We start from the raw sequence: 25,611 nt of genomic DNA on the forward strand, positions 1-25,611 counted from the left end.
ACCTGCCCCAAGGAACAGCGCAAGCTTATCCCCCGCTCGTCGGCTAGCTCCCGTCGTCGCCACGACGCCCTGACGCTACAGGGAGGCGGTTCGCCATCGTCCTTATCGCCGGCCGCCGCGGAACTCCCTTGCCTCGCCTATATAAGGACCCCCGAACTCATCCGAGAACGCATGCAACCTCAGTCCACCTCCCTAGTTTCCCCATGGCAGCCAATCGACCTGAGGAGGTCGTCTTCTTCATCTCCGGCAACTCCTGCCGCCGCCACTGTCCTGTCCATTCCAGCGCCACCAGGGCCTCTCCCTCCCATTTCTCTTCACCAAGAACACCTCCTTCCTTCCAGGAACCCAACCCCCTACTCGATTTTGATCGGGAACCACATTCGCCCCAAAACCACTCTGCCACCGAAGCCTCCTCCGCCGCGAAGCTCGCCGCCGGCAACTCCCTCCATCCCCACCGGCCTGGCGACCACCGGGAGGACCGCCCTGGAGTGGCGGATCCATCCCCGCCCTCGGGGCCCCGCGAGGAGCCGCCAGTCGCCGACGACGATCGCCGGAGCTCCGGCTCCGCTCGGGACAGAGAAAGAAGGGGGAAAAAGAAATAGGCAAACCTGACTAGTGGGCCCCCAGGACCCACTGTCAGTGTCGCACCGCGCCGTCCATGTGTTTAAGTGAAGGCGTAATCAACCCCAGTACGTTTCTCCCGCTTCGAAAGCGTATTCCATTCTGAAACGTTTTTCTTTTTCTGTTTTATTTAGAATCAGATTTGACCAAAACTTTGACTGGTTATATCTTTTTAAATACAACTCCAAATGAAATGATTCTTTTTCCTACCTCTCTCATATCTCACCTAGTTTATTTTAAGATTTATTTGAAAAAAATTCAGAACAACTTTTGGTGCTGTTTTTATTTTGTGTGTTAATTCTTTTATATTGCTAAAATAGGATTTTTGAAGAGAGGAGAAATGTTTCAAGTTTTGGAGTGCACCCTGCCTTTTCACACATTGAAGGCAAGCATTCTGAACCCCGGCATAATATTTTTGTGTGTTCGATGACACATTCATAACATCACCTCACTTTGGAGAAACTTGTTATTTCATGTGATATGATCATATGCATGGGTGCATGTTATTGATTTCCATGCTGTTGGAAATGGACACACTTGTGATGATAATCACCCTCATGTGCCTTGCATGCATACCGGCAGGAACCCGGGAAAACCTCTGCCTTGGGTAGGCATGAGTTTGTCGCCGGTCTCCGTCGGGACGGTTATGTCTGGTATGGCATGGCAAGGTGATATGAGCGGTGACTCTGTTGGTTGAAATATATTCGTCATGCTAATCATGCAGGGAATACTTAAACCTCCTGAGTCGACCGTAGATCGAGTCTTGTGCCAGTAACCCCCATACTTGTTTCGTACTACCACTCGTCTCTACAGCAAGTAGAGTACGGTTCAGTAAGTTGTCAACCTCTTTCTAGCACACACCGTACAGAGAGGCCATGGTGGAAGATACCGGTTGTAGCTGGTAGGCAGGCCACCTGGTCCGGGGGCATGGGTGTTTCCGGTTGGGACCGAGAGGGGAGGCCACCCCTTAGAGCGCGCGATATAAATTTGATCCCATGCTACGCGAGGTTGTAGCCTCCCCACTTAGAGTTTGCTTAACAGGTGTCGTGGGTGATTCCAGACACGTGTGAGATAAGCTGGTGTGTGCAAGTTAGGTGTGTTTTCAACAAAAAGACCGTAGACGGAATTAGTCCCGATGGACTAAAGAAATCCGTTACTCGTGGGTAAAGAGTACACCCTCTGCAGAGATTAAACCTATTCGAATAGCCGTGTCCATTGTTAAGGATTACAGTCTGGGATGGGTCAAGTGTCGGTCTTAGTGTCGGTCTTCGGAGGTGAAACTGTTAACCAGAACTGGAACTACTACCTGTGACTTGTGATAATTATGATTATTATTGTTGTTGACTAACCCGTGATATTATTGTTATTATCGAGTATCTCTAGGATGGTTCTACCTCCGGGATATTCACTATGATTATTTATTTTAAAGCCCTTTATGTGGTGTCGCTCAGACGCCCGACTGTGGCATTTCTTTTAAAGCCCTTTATGTGGTGTCGCTAAGATGCCCGACTGTGGCATTTCTCTTAAAGCCCTTTATGTGGTGTCGCTCAGACGCCCGACTGTGGCATTTCTTTTAAAGCCCTTTATGTGGTGTCGCTCAGACGCCCGACTGTGGCATTTCTTTTAAAGCCCTTTATGTGGTGTCGCTCAGACGCCCGACTGTGGCATTTCTTTTAAAGCCCTTTATGTGGTGTCGCTAAGACGCCCGACTGTGGTATTTCTTTTAAAGCCCTTTATGTGGTGTCGCTCAGACACCCGACTGTGGCATTTCTTTTAAAGCCCTTTATGTGGTGTCGCTCAGACGCCCGACTGTGGCATTTCTTTTAAAGCCCTTTATGTGGTGTCACTAAGACGCCCGACTGTGGCTTTGCTTGTTATTGATTTCATAAATTTTAATACTACTATGTTATTGCAATTTTATAAATAACTTGCTTGCACGCATCAGAGATTTATTTATCTTTTGTGACTGACATCATGAGCATAAAATATTTTCAGCACATCATTATTATATTATACCTGTGTTCATAATGTTTGCGAGTACATTCAAAGTACTCACTGGCTTGTCCTTGGCTATTGTCTTGGCCAGATTTTCTTGCACGAAGAGGAGCGACGCGATGACAGCCCCGGAACCTAAGTAATGGAGATAGCAGCCTCGCGAAGATAGGAGTTAACCTGGTCAGCTGTTCCCGTGGGAAATGGAGTCCCATAGACACTGATGTTTCACAACCCGCTTCCGCCATCAACCACTAGAAACCATTTGTTGTACTCACAGGCCAGAATGGCCTTGTACTACATATTTTGTTTTCTGCTTGGAATTTCTGTATCAAGTTGGAGCCTCATCAGCTAACAGTAATCCTGGGGCTGATGAGCACGACGGTCTTTTCTGGAAATTTATTACCCGGAAAACCGGTCGTGACAGACTTGGTATCAGAGCCAGGCTGACCATTGGCTAATCCTATCTTAGCCAGGTCGAAAAACTTAGGCAAACCAACCCACTAGACCTTAGCCAAACCCCAGCCAAGCTTCTCGTGCAAGATAGCCACACAGTAATCCCGACACTTTTGGCAGTCGGTGCCCAACCTATCAGCCTAGCCTGTCGATCGCACACCAGTGACCAGCACCCAAGGCGCCTCATTCGCAAGCGTGCGGAAGAAGACTCCGTCCCCTTTTTCCTATAAAAAGGGCACACTAGTCTCAACCCAGCACAGCACAACCGCTACCCCAAACCGAGCCACAATGCCTGGCCCCATAGTGCACAACGAGACCACAGCGACCAACCTTGGAGGTTTTGTGACCATCCTCGCAAACCTCACCCGTCGTGCCTATGCGTTAGAGGAGCCACCAGAATATGTTGTGTACCAAGGACCCATGAGCGGTGAAGAACGTCAATTCTGGGCCACTGTACACATCTACGGTAGGGGTATAGCACCCGAGCGCCCCTACAGGTTCACCGGAAGAACAACTTCCTTTGAGCCACAAGCCATACAACTAGTTGCTCGAGAGGCTATAGTTCATCTCAGGCACTTGTCGCCCAGAGTTAACTGTCGCTCGTTCCACTACTACCCCAGACGTGAAGGGTATGGAAGACCACCCCAAGTTGCCAACGGAGATCACGAGACAGATCCTGCATTGTTGCACCTGGTGCGCTATGTAAGTGCACTAGAGGAACTATGCGATCAAATCACTATTGATTTAATTGCAGCTCGTGGAGAGCTGGTTCGTCGAGCCCCGGCGAGAGAAGAAAACAAGCCCAACGCCGACAACCCAGTCGTGATGTTTGGACAACCGATCGAGACCCCGAGAGCAGCTCCAGCCATCAGCCGAGATGCTTTGATGACCCCAGAAGTGCTTCGCCGCCTTTTGGGAGCACACTCCAACGGGGTTGTGGCCAACAATCCCCGCGATGGTCATCATCGCTACCCCGACCTTGTCGTTCCTCCGCCATCTCTGACTAATCCCGGCAGTGAGACACGTGGAGAAGCCTCGACATCCACCAGGCACGCCCGTTTAGACATTAACGAGGTAGACTAAGCCGTACGAGTAGTACCGAGTCTCAGTGTATCCTCACTTTGTAATCATGCGACCGTGTATATTAACGCAGCCTGTCGTTGTGCCTCTGTTTTAATGGTAGCCTTGCGTATTTTCTTTGTCAGCGCATAGTTGCACATTTTCCGGGCACAACTACCAAAACCAACCCGACGACAACCACAGTAACACGTCTCTTTATGAGATATGTGTATCTCTGACACTAACCCAACCTCTGGAGCTAAGCTGGCAAATTTATTACCTTCCACCACGGTAAAAATGACCCAGCTTCATTGCTATATAAAGGCCACCTTGTGATCTTACCCAGCACCCCACACCTTGTGCACCACCCTCACAACTTTTCATGTCATGCCGAGCCCCAGTATTTATCTGAGAACCCCAGATGCAACCCCAGGTAGCTTTGTCAAAATATTGTGGGACTTTACCTGCAGTACCATGGGTTCTACCCAGCCACCCCAGTACGAGCTGTTCAAATCGAGAATCACCCCTTCCACCTCGGAATATTGGGCAGCAGTGCACATCCCTCCCGTAGACTCCAATCAAGATCCAACGGAAGTTTCCTTCGTGGGGAAATCTATGCCAACCCCACACTTGGCCATAGAAGCTGCTGCGAAAGAAGCGATTGCTCGCCTTCGATCCGCAGTACCCTATGCCCGCGAACGAGGATATTATTACTTTCCGAGCCGTGCAGCACCCGGAGAAGTTACATCTTTTCCCGGTGGACGGATTGAGAAAGACCCAGTACTAGCCAACCTTATCCAGTACATCATCGCTCAAGAGCATTTGAACCAACGAGTGATGGAATATCTCCAGAATCTCACTGATCTGAATCCTCAGATTGCCATCGGCAGATCACTGAGACCCGACCCGGAGAGACGCATACATCGACTGGTCAATCCACTTCCTCCGATAGAAGAGGAGTGTATCCCTTTACCAGAGACATTTTATCAGGACCCCACCCAGTTACCGTTTTCATTTTAGACGTCACTACTGTATTTGTTTTTGCAGCATTTATATTTGCGTGTATCTTATGCATGGTACCCCAAATTTGTGCGACGAGTCGAGTATTTAGTTTCTACTGGTATGAGTAATTTTTCTTCGTGATTAACTTGTGTAACCGCGAAAGATCCTAGTATGAGTTTTCTTTTTACTGAATTGCTGCATCATTTATCCCCTCACTACGTGGATTATTATTATTTTTATTCACGCAGCACCACGGCAGCAGTCTCACAACCGCTCGAACGCATATGGAACTTTTGTTTTTCACAACGGCTCTTAGCAAATCTCGAGGACGAGATTTTTCTTAAGGGGGTAGTATTGTAACACCCCAAAAATTTAACCAGGTTTTAGTTATTAAAATTTTGCCAAGAGTTTAAAATTTTTGCATGCAAGTATATCTCTGTTGATTTCAAAACTTTTCTTTTAATATTAAGAAATTTTTCCCAAGTGGATCCTTCCAAAATATATTGGACTTATTTTCCCTCTCATTTAAAAAACATCTTTCAATCAGGAGATTTATTTATTAAATTATTTCACTCTGAGCTTTATTCCTTAAAATGACTTTCTTTAAGTTTTGGAGCTCTTTTTGAACTGCAACCATTTGATATATTTAACTAAAAATTTCACCAAAATTTGGAGATATCATGTGATGTCTCTAAATCACTTTTGTGCAATAATATATTTCATTCATTGGATATTTTGAGTTCTGCACCAAGTTTTCAAATCTGGTCCAGTGGGCAATTTTACACTACAACCTATTTAAATATTTCTTTAAAACTTCTACCAAAATTAGGGGAGGTCAGTAGGAGCCTATTATTCCACTTTGTGCAAAAACCTATTTATGTTCTTTGAAAAAATTGAGTGAATCATCCTCTTTTTCATTCTGGTCCAGCCTTGTGATTTCTACTGCAACCCTATTTAATTTTGCTCCAAAGATCTTGTGTTTTCTCCTACTTGTAGACAGCCCTACCAAACCCCTAAATCCAGGAGCATGCACCCATTGGATTAATTTTGGTTCATGAAATAATGTCATTTATTTCCTGTCCAGAATTGTAGTTTTGCAAAACTTGCACTAACAAGTTTGTGCTTTTCACAAACTAACCCTACCACTCTCTCTTGCATCTAAGGAGACACTGATCTGGAGTTTTTGACCACTCCAAGACTTGCCTAAGTGCCTGTGGCATTTTGTCAAACACCTGGAGTGCATGGTCAGATTTGGCATGGATTTTAGTTAGCAGTGTGAACCTGATCCTCTGACCCCTTAAGCTTGTCCATTGATCTCCTTGCAAGCCATAGCCTAGACCTGCTAACTCCCAGCTCCAACCAAGCGCTCTGGAGTGCCATGGCATTTCGCCGAGCATCTGGTGTGCGTGCGCTGGGCGCGCCCAGAGCGTGCAAATTGCAGCCGCGCACACGAGCCGCTGCGTCGCGCCCTTGTCTTGGCCCACACTGCAGAAGCTCGCCACGCACTCCCCGCCTCGCCACAACACGACAGCCCGCCCTGGCGCCCTACAGCGCCACCGCAAAGCACTTTTGGCGGCACGCCGGCGTCGGCCGACAGCCCTGCGCCGTTCAGCGCCGCCCAAGCCACCCCGGCTCGCCACCTGCCCCAAGGAACAACGCAAGCTTATCCCCCGCTCGTCGGCTAGCTCCCGCCGTCGCCACGACGCCCTGATGCTATAGGGAGGCGGTTCGCCGTCATCCTTATCGCCGACCGCCGTGGAACCGCCTTGCCTCGCCTATATAAGGAACCCCGAACTCATCCGAGCATGCATGCAACCTCAGTCCACCTCCCTAGTTTCCCCATGGCAGCCAATCGACCTGAGGAGGTCGTCTTCTTCATCTCCGGCAACTCCTGCCGCTCCCACTGTCCCGTCCATTCCAGCGCCACCAGGGCCTCTCCCTCCCATTTCTCTTCACCAAGAACACCTCCTTCCTTCCTGGAACCCAACCCCCTACTCGATTTTGATCGGGAACCACATTCGCCCCAAAACCACTCTGCCACCGAAGCCTCCTCCGCCGCGAAGCTCGCCGCCGGCAACTCCCTCCGTCCCCACCGGCCTAGCGACCACCGGGAGGACCGCCCTGGAGTGGCGGATCCATCCCCGCCCTCGGGGCCCCGCGAGGAGCCGCCAGTCGCCGGTGACGATTGCCGGAGCTCCGCCTCCGCTCGGGACAGAGAAAGAAGGGGGAAAAAGAAATTGGCAAACCTGACTAGTGGGCCCCTGGGACCCGCTATCAGTGTCTCACCGCGCCGTCCACGTGTTTAACTGAAGGCGTAATCAACCCCAGTACGTTTCTCCCGCTTCGAGAGCGTATTCCATTCTGAAACGTTTTTCTTTTTCTGTTTTATTTAAAATCAGATTTGACCAAAACTTTGACTGGTTATATCTTTTTAAATACAACTCCAAATGAAATGATTCTTTTTCCTACCTCTCTCAAATTTCACCTAGTTTATTTTAAGATTTATTTGAAAAAAATTCAGAACAACTTTTGGTGCTGTTTTTATTTTGTGTGTTAATTCTTTTATATTGCTAAAATAGGATTTTTGAAGAGAGGAGAAATGTTTCAAGTTTTGGAGTGCACCCTGCCTTTCCACACATTGAAGGCAAGCATTCTGAACCCCGGCATAATATTTTTGTGTGTTCGATGACACGTTCATAACATCACCTCACTTTGGAGAAACTTGTTATTTCATGTGATATGATCATATGCATGGGTGCATGTTATTGATTTCCATGCTGTTGGAAATGGACACACTTGTGATGATAATCACCCTCATGTGCCTTGCATGCATACCGGCAGGAACCCGGGAAAACCTCTGCCTTGGGTAGGCATGAGTTTGTCGCCGGTCTCCGTCGGGACGGTTATGTCTGGTATGGCATGGCAAGGTGATATGAGCGGTGACTCTGTTGGTTGAAATATATTCGTCATGCTAATCATGCAGGGAATACTTAAACCTCCTGAGTCGACCGTAGATCGAGTCTTGTGCCAGTAACCCCCATACTTGTTTCGTACTACCACTCGTCTCTACAGCAAGTAGAGTACGGTTCAGTAAGTTGTCAACCTCTTTCTAGCACACACCGTACAGAGAGGCCATGGTGGAAGATACCGGTTGTAGCTGGTAGGCAGGCCACCTGGTCCGGGGGCATGGGTGTTTCCGGTTGGGACCGAGAGGGGAGGCCACCCCTTAGAGCGCGCGATATAAATTTGATCCCATGCTACGCGAGGTTGTAGCCTCCCCACTTAGAGTTTGCTTAACAGGTGTCGTGGGTGATTCCAGACACGTGTGAGATAAGCTGGTGTGTGCAAGTTAGGTGTGTTTTCAACAAAAAGACCGTAGATGGAATTAGTCCTGATGGACTAAAGAAATCCGTTACTCGTGGGTAAAGAGTACACCCTCTGCAGAGATTAAACCTATTCGAATAGCCGTGTCCATGGTTAAGGATTACAGTCTGGGATGGGTCAAGTGTCGGTCTTAGTGTCGGTCTTCGGAGGTGAAACTGTTAACCAGAACTGGAACTACTACCTGTGACTTGTGATAATTATGATTATTATTATTGTTGACTAACCCGTGATATTATTGTTAATATCGAGTATCTCTGGGATGGTTCTACCTCCGGGATATTCACTATGATTGTTTATTTTAAAGCCCTTTATGTGGTGTCGCTCAGACGCCCGACTGTGGCATTTCTTTTAAAGCCCTTTATGTGGTGTCGCTAAGACGCCCGACTGTGGCATTTCTTTTAAAGCCCTTTATGTGGTGTCGCTCAGACGCCCGACTGTGGCATTTCTTTTAAAGCCCTTTATATGGTGTCGCTCAGACGCCCGACTGTGGCATTTCTTTTAAAGCCCTTTATGTGGTGTCGCTCAGACGCCCGACTGTGGCATTTCTTTTAAAGCCCTTTATGTGGTGTCGCTCAGACGCCCGACTGTGGCATTTCTTTTAAAGCCCTTTATGTGGTGTCGCTCAGACGCCCGACTGTGGCATTTCTTTTAAAGCCCTTTATGTGGTGTCGCTAAGACGCCCGACTGTGGCTTTGCTTGTTATTTATTTCATAAAGTTTAATACTACTATGTTATTGCAATTTTATAAATAACTTGCTTGCACGCATCAGAGATTTATTTATCTTTTGTGACTGACGTCATGAGCATAAAATATTTTCAGCACATCATTATTATATTATACCTGTGTTCATAATGTTTGCGAGTACATTCAAAGTACTCACTGGCTTGTCCCTGGCTATTGTCTTGGCCAGATTTTCTTGCACGAAGAGGAGAGACGCGATGACAGCCCCGGAACCTAAGTAATGGAGATAGCAGCCTCGCGAAGATAGGAGTTAACCTGGTCAGCTGTTCCCGTGGGAAATGGAGTCCCATAGACACTGATGTTTGACAACCCGCTTCCGCCCTCAACCACTAGAAACCATTTGTTGTACTCACAGGCCAGAATGGTCTTGTACTACATATTTTGTTTTCTGCTTGGAATTTCTGTATCAAGTTGGAGCCTCATCAGCTAACAGTAATCCTGGGGCTGATGAGCACGACGCTCTTTTCTAGAAATTTATTACCCGGAAAACCCGGTCGTGACAGCTCCGCATCATCTCACCCCCCCCCCCTTGGGAAAGATCCGACCTCGGATCAAAAGCTTCATCAGTACGGTATGGCGAGAGGTCTTTGAAATTGAAGATGTCGCTCACGTTTTACTTGTCGCTTGGGAGGTCGATCTTGTAAGCGTTGTTGTTCTAGCGTGCTAGCACCTTGAAAGGTCCATCGGCTTGGGGTATAAGTTTGGACTTGCGTTCGTTGGGGAAATGTTCCTTGCGAAGGTGTAGCCACACAATATCTCCGATGTTGAATATCATGGGTTACTTGTTGATGTTGAGCTTGGTCGTGATTCGTTGTACTTGGCGCTCGATGGTGTGCCTTGTATATTCATGCATCTTCTTGAGGTAGCTTGCTCATGCACTCGCGTCCATGTTGGTGCGTTCTTGTAGTGGATGAGGAAGAATGTCCAATGGGGACAACAGGTTGAAACCGTAGACGACCTCGAAGGGGGACTTGCCGATAGTCGAGTGTCTTGCGCTGTTGTAGGCATACTCGGCGATGGGTAGGCACTCCTCCCACTCCTTGATGTTCCTCTTGATCAACACGCGTAGTAGAGTAGAGAGTGTTTCGTTCGTCACCTCCATTTGGCCGTCAGTTTGAGGATGCTATGCCGAAGAAAACAAGAGCTTGATTCCAAGCTTGGCGCATAGAGTCTTCCAAAAGTAACTCAAGAACTTGACATCGCGGTCCGAGACAATCATCTTTGGCACTCCATGGAGGCGCAAGATTTCCCTACAAAAAAGATTTGGAATATGTGATGCATCGTCTATCTTGTTGCATGTGATAAAATGAGCCATCTTAGAGAATCGATCCACAATAACAAACACGGAATCCTTTCCATTTTTATTTCTAAGCAAACTGTCATGGAATTAACACGTCAGATGTCCTTAGTGTAAGGACTTAGTCGTGAGGCCAACGCATTTATGTAGTAGCTTGAGAGGGGTTGAGCGGAGTCGAGAGACGCAACACAAGACAAGGGTTTAGACAGCTTCGGGCCCAGGGAAACATCATCCGGTAACAACCCTACATGTTGTTTGAGGCTAGATCTCACTATCATCACGAGGGAGTCGCCGTAAACCAGCTCTCCTCTAGTTGTGTCTAACCCTAGAGATTGTTTCTTGCTTGTCCCTCTTTGGGGAGCCCTGCCCCTCCTTATATATGTTGAAGGGGCAGTTTACATGGCTAGTCCTAGTTGGACTAGGATTATTCTATTACAAGTGGAGTCCTAGTCTTGCTTCCTTTGTAGGAGAATAGTCCTTATGCTTTCCTCATAAATCGGCCCACAATTAAACGTGAACCGGTCTTCTGGGCCTTGGGCCTCGTCATCCATTTGACCCGCCCGCCGGGTTACTAATGAACCACCAAGATAGGGTGGGTTACCCATGAATCGCCAAGCTCCGAGCGGGTTACCAGTGAGTCGTCCAGTCCGGCCGGGTTATACTTCCGGCCCGGTTACACTGCAGGGCATATCCTCAACATTAGCCCCCAGTTTAATTTGGATTTATCCATCTTAAACTGATCTGCAACATAAACACAAGAACAAATTTTGCGGTTTGTGCTCCGGTTTAAATATTCTTATAAACCAACACTTGATCATCCTTAAGTCCTTGCCATTTCTTCCTTCTGAAAAATCCGAGTCAATAACCATCTTCATAATCAATTTGTTTGTAGAAGAAACATTGTAAATAAAGAATCCATTTAACTCAGCCTTCTATACTCTAACTTGACAAAAATATTGGTCTTCGAATATTCAACTGATATTCAGCTGGCTTGAAGATGTAGAACTTGCCGATCTATGATTTCCAAAATTGCCGGTTTATAAAAACTGATAATTCTGGATCATGATTGTTTCCAATGCCGGTTCAAGATTGTTGCCAACGCCAGTTCATGATTGTTGCAAACACCGGGTCATAATGATTGATGATGTCGGGTCATACTAAAAATCAGAAGATATTTCTCCCTTATATCCATATTACCTGTAGCCCCCAAGTCTTGAACAAAACAAAGTGATGATTTGAGACTTGTTTCCATATAATTACTGCCACTTTGAAGAAATCCATGTTGTTCATCTCAGTCACTAGTAAAAACTGAATAATCCATATATGTAGCCCCCATGTGCCGGGTTGTCATGCTTGCAATAACCTGGGACTTGAAATTGCATTATGCTCATAAAAACTTCAACCAGTGTAGCCCCCAAGGGTCGGGTCATTATACAATAATGAGCAGGGACTTTGTAAATATAATCATGTAAACTTTGAACAGCAACGGTGTATCCCCCAAGGGACGGCTCAGTAAGATAATATTGAGCTGGGACTTGATATATACTTCAACGAAAATAACATCATATGATGTAACCCCCATCATGGGGCTTGAATCCATGTATACAAGGTTAAGAGCCTTGTACTCTACCAACTGAGCAATGGACCCTTCAATATAATGGATTTAACTTATGTACCTTGAATTGTTGACAGGAGCAATTGGTAGCCCTCAAGGGCCGACTCATTATAATGTGATGAGTCGGGTCTTCAATAAGATGAGCAAAAAATGACTTTGCATTAGCCCCCAAGTGTCATGGTGCATGCTTGCAGCGACATGAGACTTGCATATTTGATGTAATCTCAACTTGAATGATATAACACCCAAGTGCCGGGTCGTAAGCCTGCAACAACTCGGGACTATTCCTTCAATTTATAGAATAAATCATATCCATTGATAATATGATAGCCATTGCGCTAAAGCGACTTTGAAAACCTTAATCACAATACTAGTTATTGATAACCATAATAAAATCTAGCCATGTTGGCTATTTGAAGATTTGAATAATATAATCCAATGATTTATGAGCGCATGATTCCAATGGCGCAATCCAAATATATACTGGCGACTTATAGTCCAAAGCCAGGTCGGGTTAACAAACACCGGATAATTTCTCATCATATACTAGCGACTTATCGTCTTAAAGCCAGGACGGGTTAATAAACTCCGGTGATTTATAATTATGCTTTATTCAACCTGTTTCTGCATACAACAAGTTTAAAGTGTCCTGGCGGTTTACCGCCAGACGGGTCATAATGCCCAACATATAACCTGGGTTTATAACCAAGGCTGCAAGGATAATAAAATATGAAATATATCATACCTGTGATATTGAATCACATCGTTGGTTTATCAACTTGATTGTAGTAAGGGTGAGAACCCAAATCTTGAGTGTTGAGAACTCCCACCATGCTGTGCTGGTGTATAATAAGTCATGCTGGGTTATGAAAAACACCGGATGATCATCCTGGCGACGTATAGTCAATGCCAGACCGGGTTAACAATCACCGGTTTATAATTGAATGTGGTCTAACAATTTGTAGCTGAAAGCCAAGCCGGGTTAACAAACACTGGGTCAATTTGATGACTTATAGTCATACCGGGTCAATAGACGCCGGTTCAACATAAAATTTCATCAAAGAACAAATCTTGACAAAGGCAAATAAAACCGTGTAATCGAGGCTTTTCAAGGGCTGCCAGGCCCAAATTCGAGGCTTTTCATGGCCTGCCAGGCCGCTGAGTTAAACCATTTGACAATGCCTTTTAAGATGGACCTCCAACTAACCAATCGTCGTTTTAACTTTGACAAGTTCAGGGTCCGTATAAGATTGACTTGTCAAACGTTCGGCGGGTCATGCCAGGATTACCTGGATAGGAGTGGCTTACTTGATGAAGGCAGGTTAACCCGGGGTTTTAGGTGAATACACTAGGCTTCCAAGCCGGGCTTGATAACCAATTACAATGGTCCTTTCAAACTCTTTGTTGCTTTGCACAAAGAGCCCCCAAGTAACTTTGTGAGCCGTGCTCTATGGGTGCCTATGTTTGAGTTGTGCGTGGCAACAAGACTCTCTTTCGCCCCTTGGGTGTGAAGATCCCAAGCTTTGTTGTGGCTTTATAAGCCGGTTTAATGGATAATCGGAACTCCGCTTTATAAGCAGAAGCCCCCATGTCATATACTTCTGAGCTGTGCTCGTCGGGTGCCTATGTTTGAGTTGTGTTGTTCAACAAACTCTCTTTGGCCCCTTATGATAATATTGGCTTGATAGCCGCATCAAGAGGGTAGCTATGTTCTCTTTGGTGAATACACCTATGTTTGAACAGGAAACCCCCAAGTGATCATATGAAGATGAGCCCATAAGGTAGGATACCCATTTTTGAACCGCGCATCAGGGCAGCAGGTCCTCTTCGGCAACCTTTAAATTTTTGCAAGATATAAATTCTTCTTAAACCGGGATTTTGAACCGGATATTGACAGCTTCAGAGATTTGTGGGAGATATATTTCCCCTTGAACCGGATTTGAGAGCTTTAAAGCTTCATGATAGATAAATTTCCTTTGAACTGGATTGTAAACCGGATATTTGGAGAGCTTCAGTGAGACTGACTTCCCTTGAGCCGGATTTTTAAACCGGATATTTGAGAGCTTCAACGCTTTATGAGAGAGATGTGTCTTGAACCGGATTTTAAACTGGAATCCTTTCTGATGACCCGAAACTTTTATGACGGCCTTTATACTTTCATCAATATGGTAGTAGCCTCCGGGACCGGGTTATCTTTCCCTCCAACGTCCTGGGGTTCCTGACTTCATTGAAAATCGCAGACATTTGCTGAGTCATATCATTGTAGCCCCCGAGTCTCAAGGTGACTCAAGGAGTTGGCTTGAGATTCTCCATATTGGACCGTAATATAAACCGGCATAAGTGGCATATAATTGGTGTTGATAGCACGATGTAAATCCATAGAAGGTTGAGGTGACTGCGGCGGGTTAAAAATGATCCCGTATGAGCCGTGTCAGCAACTCGGCCAATGGTTCCTTCCAACTGGTGATTTGAAGTTAACCAAATTGTAGTGGCGGCGACTTGTGCGCCTGCCCATTGAACCACCCAGTGCAGACGGCGGTTGATAGTATATGATAATTTGCCTCCATTTTGTTGAAAGAAAATTGGGCTACCCAAGCTGTGACTTGTTCATACTCAATAAACAGCTCATGCAGACAGGTGCGGCCCAGTGTGTTGATGTAGACCAGGCCGCGAGAGATGGACAACAAAGACGACTGTGGCTTCAGAGGCGATGTAGATAGATGAGTTGGCCAAGACGTTATAAGCCGGTGCAGTCTGGTGTACCGGCCGCGAGGGCGGACGTGTGAGTTTTCTGCGGTGTTGTAAACCGGCACAGACGGGTGAGTTGTCTGTGGTGTAGTAAATCAGCACAGACGGGTGAGTTGTCTGTGGTGTTGAAAACCGGTGCAGACGGGAGAGTCGGCAGCAGCGTTGTAAGCCAGCGCAGATGGGAGTCATTCGCGTGTGTTGATGTAGCAGGGGCGGCGACTTGCACAATTAATGCTGGCGCGCACCCTTTATGTGACACCTTTGCAAGAAATAATGGTCCTTCTAAAAAAATATCATAGACCAGAGTAATTGTTCTCAAACAATTTAATATGTGCTGATAATATATAGAAAAGATAGCACCTGATGGTTTGTAGTATGAACGAGAATACTGGTGTTGGATGATTTTTTTAGGTAACCTCGTGCGGTACAGATGTTTTGCTCAGCCTCCGCCGTTCAAGTATGCTGGATTGCAAACTGTTGAGCCCTTCACATGTTCATCGTCGCGTAGACGGGCGCAAGGTAATTTTTCTGAATGAAACAGTTGTGCTCGGATGGACAGATTTTCATGTGGAGGAACCACATAATCCGTCGAGTCTCGTCTTCATGATGGCCATGCACAAATATAGTCTTAAAGCATGGAGACCCCTTTGTTTGGATCACCACGTGGAGTATTTAATTGGTTTCCCTTTTGGTACATGCATCTGTGTCCGTGGAGAATCCTGCCATGTGCTTTGGTACTTCCTTCGATCCACGTACACAGCTTTTTTCATAATAAGTTGATGAAATAGTCACCAAACACTCAAAGCAACCTGTCTTATCCTCACATCTTGAATAATAACAGAATGGGCAGTAGCACCAAAAGAACAGGCAAAGCTGCGTCAGAGGCCACGGTGGTGATGACTTGAGCGGCACAAGGTAGCTTGAAACCGGCCACAGCGGCAGCTCAAAAGCGGCCGTAGAGGCAGAGGTGAGCCGGCGCAGAGCCCTGTGCAGCTAGAGGCAAAGCAGCTTGGAGCAGTGTTTGAACCGGAGGCGAAGCAACAAGGGCGGCTCAACAGCAGCTGGCGCAGCAGAGGCGGGTCACGGCAGCGAAGACAGGAGGCGCTCGAGGCGAGGCCACGGATGTTGATTTGGCAAGTACGGGCCTCCAAGTAGTATAGGCTTCCGAGTAGTATTCGCGGTAGATGCAATGACCGGCCACTCGTGCGAGCCGCGGGCATACTCGACCAAGGCAGAGGCAAACAAGATCGGACTAGCAGTTGATTATATCTAGTACAACCTCATGTGAGAAGTAGCAAATTGATGGCTTGATGTGACACAGCAACAGCAGTGATTGTAATATCCTGTGAATAGTAGCAGTAGAGACCGATTGAAAATTGCATAATAACAACTGTGGCCTCCTCGGGACTTGAAAACAGTACATGCGGGAACGGTGGCTTGCAGGCGACGGCTCAATGAAGGTTGAACGAGACCGGAGCGGCTCGCAGATGAGGCTACGGCGGCTCGCCGCTGGCAGTGGCTGGAGGTAGTGGCGTTCCATGGCGGGCGGCTCAATCACACGCAGCCGTGGCCTCAGCGGCACGGCTCAAGCACGCGCGGGCATGGCCGCAGCGGGACGAGCATGAGGCGGCTCAGAGAAAGGCGGCGACGACTTGGCCATGGAGGTGCAGGGGCTGACCGCGCCAATGCAAAGTAGCAGCGCGGGTCGCAGCCGCATGCCAACCCGGTCAGTGTCCTCCTCAAAGTCGTCAACTGTTGTGGATGTTTGACCGAACGGGTCCTCTCCCAGATCGTGGTCCCTATTGATCGGTGTACCAAATCTTTCATGTGCCTGTCTTCACGAAGTGGATGTGGCAATTGATGCAAGGAAATAAAAAACTGAACTTGCCAATTGATTCAACCTTCACGTGAGTACCATAATCAACCTCTTAGTACGTACTAGTACTTTATATTGATCTGACTTGATGTTTTGACACAGTGCACAGTAATAGCAATAAGGCAACAACTTCGGGACTTGAAGAGAAGCTGCGTACGTCGACTGCTGCGGATTGTAGCCTGCTTCACATGCCCCAGCTCTCGCAGTAGAAAACTGTAATTTAAACGGCAGAGTACTCTGAAACGGTCTCTGACTCACTGCATCACCCTGGCTTTTCTGATGGAAAACAATCCCACTCGGACAGGCGGATCAACAGGTCAAGCGTGACGACACGCACCGAACCCTAGCTCCTTTGATCTAAACCTTCTCGATTGAGAGGGCCGCGCGGCGGGGTCAAAGCTGACGTGCTCCGCCTGCGAAACAACTTTTGATTTCTATCCAATTTATGTAGCCACTCAATCCTTTCCAATCTTGATCGATGAACTTGGAATTGATGTAGATTTTGACTGGCACTTCTTCACCAAAAAATTACGAACTTCTCGATCCCTGAGAAAAAATCCCTCCATGAACTCAACACCACTGTGCGCTGGCCCCACGGTGGGCGCCAACTGTCGTGGAATTAACACGTCAGATGTCCTTAGTGTAAGGACTTAGTCGTGAGGCCAACGCAGTTATGTAGTATCTTGAGAGGGGTTGAGCGGAATCGAGAGACGCAATACAAGACAAGGGTTTAGACAGCTTCAAGCCCCGGGAAACATCATCCGGTAACAACCCTACATGCTGTTTGAGGCTAGATCTCATTATCATCACGAGCGAGTCGCCGTAAACCGGCTCTCCTCTAGTTGTGTCTAACCCTAGAGATTGTTTCTTGCTTGTCCCTCTTTGGGGAGCCCTACCCCTCCTTATATATGTTGAAGGGGCGGTTTACATGGCTAGTCCTAGTTGGACTAGGATTATTCTATTACAAGTGGAGTCCTAGTCTTGCTTCCTTTGTAGGAGAATAGTCCTTACGCTTTCCTCATAAACCGGCCCACCATTAAACGTGAACCGGCCTTCTGGGCCTTGGGCCTCGTCATCCATTTGACCCGCCCGCCGGGTTAATAATGAACCGCCAAGATAGGGCGCGTTACCCATGAATCGCCAAGCTTCGAGCGGGTTACCAGTGAGTCGTCCAGTCCGGCCGGGTTATACTTCTTGCCGGGTTACGCCGCGGGGTATATCCCCGACACAAACCAAGTACAAAGTCCATGCTAATGTCTTCCCAAGGTTGATATGGAATAGGAAGTGGCATGTAAAGACCGTGGGATTGAGCTTTTGACTTAGCTTTGCGACATGTCGAACATCGGTTTGGTGAAGCGTGAGAAGTCGCGGAACATCTTGGGCCAAAAATAGTTTTTGGAGAGCGTAGAGAATGTCTTGTCGCGTCCAAAGTGTCCCATTAGTCCACCTCCATGAGCCTCTTGCAAAAGGAGAAAACGAAGAGAAGACTCGGGAATGCAAAGTTGTTAGCTCTCATAACGTAATCATCCTTGATGTGATAGCGTTCCCAAGATGTATGCGTCAAACACTTGGCATAAAGAATTGCAAAAGTAGGATCATGCGCATACAAGTCTTTTATGTGCTCAAAGCCAATTACATATTAATTCAAGTTTAGTAACAAGCATGCATATGCGGGAAAGAGCATCCGCCACAACATTTTCCTTACCTCTGATGTACTTGATGACATAAGGAAAAGACTCAGTGAATTCACTCCACTTGGCATGACGCTTGTTCAACTTAGTTTGACCATTTAGGTACTTGAGAGTTTCACGATCAGGATGGATGATAAATTCATGAGGGTGAAGATAATGTTCCCATTCATGCAAAACTCGCATTAAAGCATATAGTTCTTTGTCATAGATGGGATAATTGAGTTGCGCTCCTGAAAGTTTCTCACCAAAGTATGCTATGGGGCGCTTCTCTTGCATTAACACACCTCCTATGCCATTACCACTATGATATGGGGCTAACCCGTGTAGGCCGATCTTTCACGATTGGAGTGGGATCCCTCGAAGAACACGATGAGAAATCACAAGGGGAAACACTCAAGAACAAGTCCAATCACACATCCACTAGACAAACAATCACACAAGATCCACAAGGGTACATGAACAACAAAAGGAAAGACACAAGGTAAAGTTCATCTCCAAGAGGAGGTCTTGATGGTATCCTAGACAGATCTTCCTGCGAGGGGGTCTTGATGATATCCCGTGGGATCTTCTCACATGGAGGTCTTGAACTCCATGGTAGTGGTAGTCTCTCTCTCTCAAGAGTAGACGTAGGAGCAACGCTCACCTAAGAATGAGCTATCATATTTGCTAACCCTAACTAGAGGAAGGGGATGGAGTATATATAGGATAGTCCACGAAGAGGTAAGTGAGGAGGGGATACATGGGCATTTGGCCCGGCCATGCATGCGCAGGTGCCGGGATGTCCGGGCTGAGAGCCGGATGTCTGGGGCTTCGGGACGAGCCAGATGTCTAGGCTCTCGGCCAAATGTCCGGGCTGAAGTGGCCAAACTTTGGGTGCGTTCTAGCATTGATGCTAGATTCCCGAGGGAGAGGCCGGATGTCCGGGTGTTGGCGAGGCGCCGGATGTCCAGGGTCGCGCCGGATGTCCGACCACTGATGCCGTTGGTCGTCGGTTGGGGCAGCTCCTGCAAGGCTGCCCAGGCGCCGGATGTCCAGCCTTTGGCCTGGATGTCCGGCCGTTGTAGCTTCAGCAGCTCCGTCTTCGCTTCCAGGCTTCCCTCGCAAATGGTGTAGTTGTTCCTTGGCGCTTGCAGTCCTCCTCGACATCCGTGAAGTTCCGACAATACCTATGCATGCACACTGGAGAAGTGCTAGTAGTATACCATCCTTGAAGGGGTCAAGTGAGCACGTGTAAAGGAGAAGATTCACCTTTGTGTATGTGAAGTAGATGTCACACGTGTCACTAGCTGAACGGACTCTTGACATGGTGATGTCCATAGGATGCTCCACACCATCTCCCCTCCCTTGGGGAAGATCCGACCTCGGATCGAAAACTAAATCACCATGGGAGAGAGATGGCTTCATCGTGTAGAAGTGGACGTTCACCAAGTACTCGTCATCTTCAAGATCAAATGGGCACTCTCCAATGTCGCATCGTCTTGTGAATCCTTCAAAAGAAACAAGAACAACAAACACTTGGAAAAACAAATGTGGTTAGTGTTAGTGCAAAACCAAGCATTCAAGAGGTGATTCACCGAATAAGTGTTGTCATCAAGCATAGCATATGGTGTGACAAAGGATTGTGACATGGCATGTAAGCATATCAATCGAGCACAAGCAAAGATATCATGGGGACAAGCATGTAAATGTGAGGTAGTGATGCAAATATGTATAACAAGAGAACAAACATCTACCTCAAGATCATAGCAAACATGCATAAAGCGCTCAACAAATGGTCGATGGTAGGCATAGGAATCATTTAGAACTTCAAAATAAGATGATATGTCTAAACACATGGGTCAAGTGCAAGACAATCCAAACATAATGTGCATATGGTGTAGTGAATATAGTGTGGCACTCAACACAATAGAAAGAGCAATTGTTCATCATGTGTGAGGCAATCAAGTGAATCATGTGTCAAGTAAAGGAAATGGCAAATGCGAAGAAATGATATTGGTGCAACCAACCATATGATAGTAGCAAGTAGTCCAAGAATTGGATGCAACACACAAGGTATATATGTCATGAAGCATGGAAATGTGGCAATCATGGGTGAAAGCAATATCTCGAACATGCGTGCAAATGGTGCAAGCAACACATGAAGTATGATCCACAATATCCAAGCTCAAGAAGGATGTCACCTTGAAAGCGTGTCCTTGTGCATTCTTCACAATGCCGAAGTGGGAGGAAATGTGGTGAAGAAGCGAGTCATGGAAGAATGTATGAGGCTCGCTCTCAAGAGCTCGAATGATCAACTCACGTGAAGTGGAAGTCGATACAAAGTCCAAGTACCCTACACATGCACACAACAAAACAAAGAGCGTATGCACATGGTAGATAAACACATCATCCATCATGATGGTTCTATTCTCTTGCACACAACCATTAGAAGCACAAGTGCATGAATAATATGGTGCAACAATGGCTATATTCATGGCACTAGGTATATGGTGCAAAGAGGTAAGACAAGCATGCTTCACAAGGAATATGTCAAAATCTCCAATCATATGTGAGAATGCTATGGGGGCAATCTGATGAGAATGACTAATAGCATGGTTGCACTCAATACATGGCAAATCTAGCATGAGGGAGGCAACATATGGAGATATATGACAAGAAGCAATATCAATCATGTCGTGCAAAGCATATAGATGGTTGTCATCAACCGCATGAAATGAGCAAGTATGATTCATTGGTGATGCAACATGAGAAAGCATAGAGATGAAGTCGTGCAAACTAGTGGAGCAAAGATGCAACACACTAGAAGAAATCATGGCAATCATGTCATGTGAGAAAATAATAGGCATAGATAAAGCCCATGACATATCACAAGCATGAAACCAAGATATGAGGAAAGTATCATCATTGTATTGGCAAGAAGTCCTATGTAAATAGTAATGGAACATCATGACTCTCCCAACACAAGAATCAACAATAGCATGAAGCACATGGTAAACATGGCAATAGCAACAAGGATCTCCACCAAGCATGCAAATACACATAGAAGTAGCATAATGGTGAATCATGGGTAGATGCAAGCAAGGGTCACAATTGCATGGAAAATCATGTTAAGAGGCATAACATGCAAAGTGAACACGAAAATATGGGCAAATGATACATAATGGTCAATAAGCCATAACCTTGTGAGGGACATGTAGAAGAAATGTGTGAAGTGTTTGCGCGAAGAGAGCGGTGGGAAAGACAATCCACGTGGTCTCAAGTCATCATTGCTCTCTAGAGCTCGCTTTGTCAACTCATGGGATTGGGAGCTTGACAGGTATTAATGGGTACCTACACAAAATAGACACAAACCAAAGAAATTGTGCGCGTGGTAAATGTACACATCATCCATCATGATGTGTATGTGCACATTAGAGTAAGCACAAGATAGGCATCACTCAAAGAAATTTGATGCATGGTATAAGAACATGTCATCCATCATGAAAGAATAGTTATTATGTATAACATGATGGGGACACAAATTGAGAATGCAAGTATATGGCACATCAATAGCATGTTTGTTCATGGGGAGCATATGGTGCACACAAGTATTGGGATCATGCTATGAATGGGATGGATCAGATTCTCCTAACATGTATGAGGAAACTATGGGGGTCTCCTCATGAGAAATATCAGAAACATCATATGGAGAAAATGGACAACGTCCAAAACAATACATATCCGAAGCTAGGTGATCATGGCATGGCATATGAGATAAATGATGCGAAGGAAGCATACCAATATCATCAAAAAAAACAAATGCCAATAACCATGGGCTTGTCATCTATGCCATATGTGCAAATTGGGTTTATTTTAATGGCATATGCATAGTCACTACGATGAGATTGCAAATAAGACATATGGTTGATCTCATGCATAGCATATGACAAGTCAAGCGGGTTATCAAACATGATGTTACCTAAAGAATTGTCACAAGAAATCCTATGTAACATGACATCACAACTAAGAAACTCCACATGAGAATCATCATACTCATCATAAATGGGCAAATCATTACATGGGGAAATCATACTAGCATGAAGCATGGTACTAGGTGGAGCAACATCATGCAAGCAATCAATGTCAAGAATGTCCACTAGTGGGACTAGAGCATCACCATCACCTTTGTTACTTTGTCATTCCACTCATGTGGTCTAGGTGAGGTGGCAAAGACCAAATGGTGGTCATCTTCATCTTGATGGAACCATGTGGGGGGTGCACCATATTCCACCATGGCAATATCGTGTCCAAAGGGAGGACGAAGTCATCGAGGATCGGTGCGTCATCATAAATGGGACCTAGCACCAAATGAGAAGACACAATAGAGGTAGAGGTCAAGTTGTTAGAAATGCAAATGGCCTCACGAGACTTATCAACTATCACATTCTCTCTATGTGATGGTTCACTCACTCCCTCAAAGTAGGTGCACTCAATCTCACGTATGGTGGAGTCACTCATCTCACTCAAGTGGTGGGGGTCGTGGCTCTCCTCACATGGGAATTGGGGCAACACATCATATATGGGGATAGTGGTGAAGTCACTCTCACTCGGAATATGGTGGCACAAGTCACTCAAGTCATCATACATCACCATGGTCGAAGGGAGAATCCCATGCTCAACCATCTCGTCTTCGTCGCCGTGGATGAAGGCCAAAGATGGCACATCATCGCTATCCTCCATGACCGAAGAGAAAATCCCATGCTCGGTCATCTTGTCATTGTCGCCGTGGATGAAGGCCAAAGATGGCACATCATCACTCTCGCCTAAAAAGATGGAAGCATCATCCTTGCTTGCCACCTTGTCGCTCGCCTCCAAAGCTTGGTCCTTGAGGGTCTCCATAGTCGTACTCGTCGCCACACCGTCTTGAAAAAGAGTCATGGTAGTGAAGTCGAACTTGGGAGCATCATCTTGGAGCTCGTCGGGCTTGGACATCTTGGTGGTACTATCCTCATGCTCATTGTCGTAGAGATTGGTCGCCGCAAAGTGTGCTAGGGCTGGAGAAGCCTTCTCCTTCATGAGTTCTTGTTCCACCTTGAGAGCACCAATGTAGTAGTCGTCGAGGGACTTGTAGTTCTCGAGGAAGATAGTCTTGGAGATGTCGTTGTTCAATCCCATCATGAATTGGGACTTCATCGAAATGGAGTCGTCCATGCTGGCTCATCGCAAGGCATTCTTCATCTCCTTGAAGTACGCGTCGATGGACTAGGATCCTTGGATGGTGTTCTCAAATTGGTGTAGAAGTTGTTCCATGTAGGTTGGAGGCACGAACTCTCGCCACATAGCTCTCTTCGTCTTGGGCCAACTCATGTTGTAGTACTCCGAAGGTGTGTGAAGCCACCATGCTAATGCGTAGTCGTGGAAGTTTCTTGTGGCGCACTTCACTTGATCTTCAGAAGCAACTTGATGTAGCTTTAGGTAGTCGTCCATCAAGCGCTCCCACTTGAGATACTCCTCGGGTTCTTGAGTCCCATAGAATTGAATCTCATTGTTGGTGTCGAGGACATAGTATCTTGGGGAAGTTGCAGACTTGAGCTTGGGGAGCTTCTCTTGAGCGTAGTCTTAGGGTGCTTGTTGGCGAAGGTGTCGTATGTCTGTAGGCGAAGATGCCTTGAAGTCGCTTGGCAAAGATGCCAAGGGAGATGGTGAAGTCCTTGAGCGGTTGTTGGTGTTGAGCTCTTGACTTTCACATTCTTGTTGGTGATGGTGTCGATGCCGATGTGATCTGGCTGAAGATGGTAGCTCATAAGCACGTGCACTTGAGCGTCTTCTCGAAGATGAGGAAGATCGCTTGTAGGACTTGATGAGGGATTTGATCTCCTCCATTTGAGCTTGCATCTTGGCGTCGGAGTTGTTTTTCGTGGCATCAAGCTCGTCGTTGTTGTAGACCGAAGGTGAAATGCCTTGTCTATCCATCACAAGACTTGGGTAGAGGTGAGTAGGAAATGAGATAAGCAATACCAAGTTACCTTTTCCAAAAGTTGAGGATGTATCCCATTTCACTCAATGTGAAGTGAAAGAATAGTGGAATTGGTACCAGACTTGTTCACTCACACCTATAACCTAAAGCTTATGGTAGAGCTCAGTGAGGATAGTGGCACAAAAATTTGATGCAAAATGTTAGCAAGAGTCAATAATGTTGAAATAGATTCACAAATTTGCAAGTGAAACAAGTAGACCAATAGCAAAGAATGGCACACGGAAACACACACACGAATAGATAAATGGGGTCGTGCAACCAAGGAATGAGCACAAAATGTGGAATCCCCAGAAAACGCTCGTGTTGCACAACTCAACAGAGACGCTAGCACGATTGCTCAGTAGGCGAATACGACACTTGTGCACAACCTATAAGATGCAAAATGGATAAACTTTCTATCCCAAGTATGCTATGGTATGTTCCGGTGCTTTGTCACAAGATGATCCAAGATGATCGGATATGATACCATATAATATATTGTGATGCTATGGCTATTGCTTACAAGCTCTTTGCTCTCTTTTTCTTTGCTTAAAAGCTTTGTTCTCTTTTTTTTGTATGGCCACTTTTGCACAATGCACAAACCAAGATAGCAATTGTATATATGCGGGAACAATCTTGTGACACAAGAGATACTATGATGATACAAATATGATATGGTATGTATGCAATGGAAGGTATGGATCACTAATGTGCACAAGTAACGTTGCCGGCAATACTCAATGGCTAGTCTCGATAGGCAAGCGACGCAAAATGGGCTAGGGGTTAACAATGCAATTGCAAGGGTAATATACAATGGTGTCGTCGAGGTTACCGTCCGTGTCGATGATGAGAGGCGGTGTTGTCCATGTTGACCCGTTCCTAATTAGCCGAAACACCTTAGGAAACGGAAAAACCATAACTCAAAATCTTAAGGACAAAAGTCAAATAGTGGAGCGGAAAGCGGTGGTAGTTTGCACTTGGCAATGCGGAAGTGCGGTGATGGGCTATACACGTGTGGGGGTTGAAGTTGACGTCTCTAAGTAGCCGAAACACCTTAGGAGACACAAGCCACAACTCAAACAAGCTCACCCAAATTTGGGTTAAGTTGGGTTGGCGAAATGTATGGTGGGCAA

This window comes from Triticum aestivum, chromosome 7B (genome assembly GCF_018294505.1).
Source record: "Triticum aestivum cultivar Chinese Spring chromosome 7B, IWGSC CS RefSeq v2.1, whole genome shotgun sequence".
In the NCBI taxonomy this organism is placed as follows: domain Eukaryota; kingdom Viridiplantae; phylum Streptophyta; class Magnoliopsida; order Poales; family Poaceae; genus Triticum; species Triticum aestivum.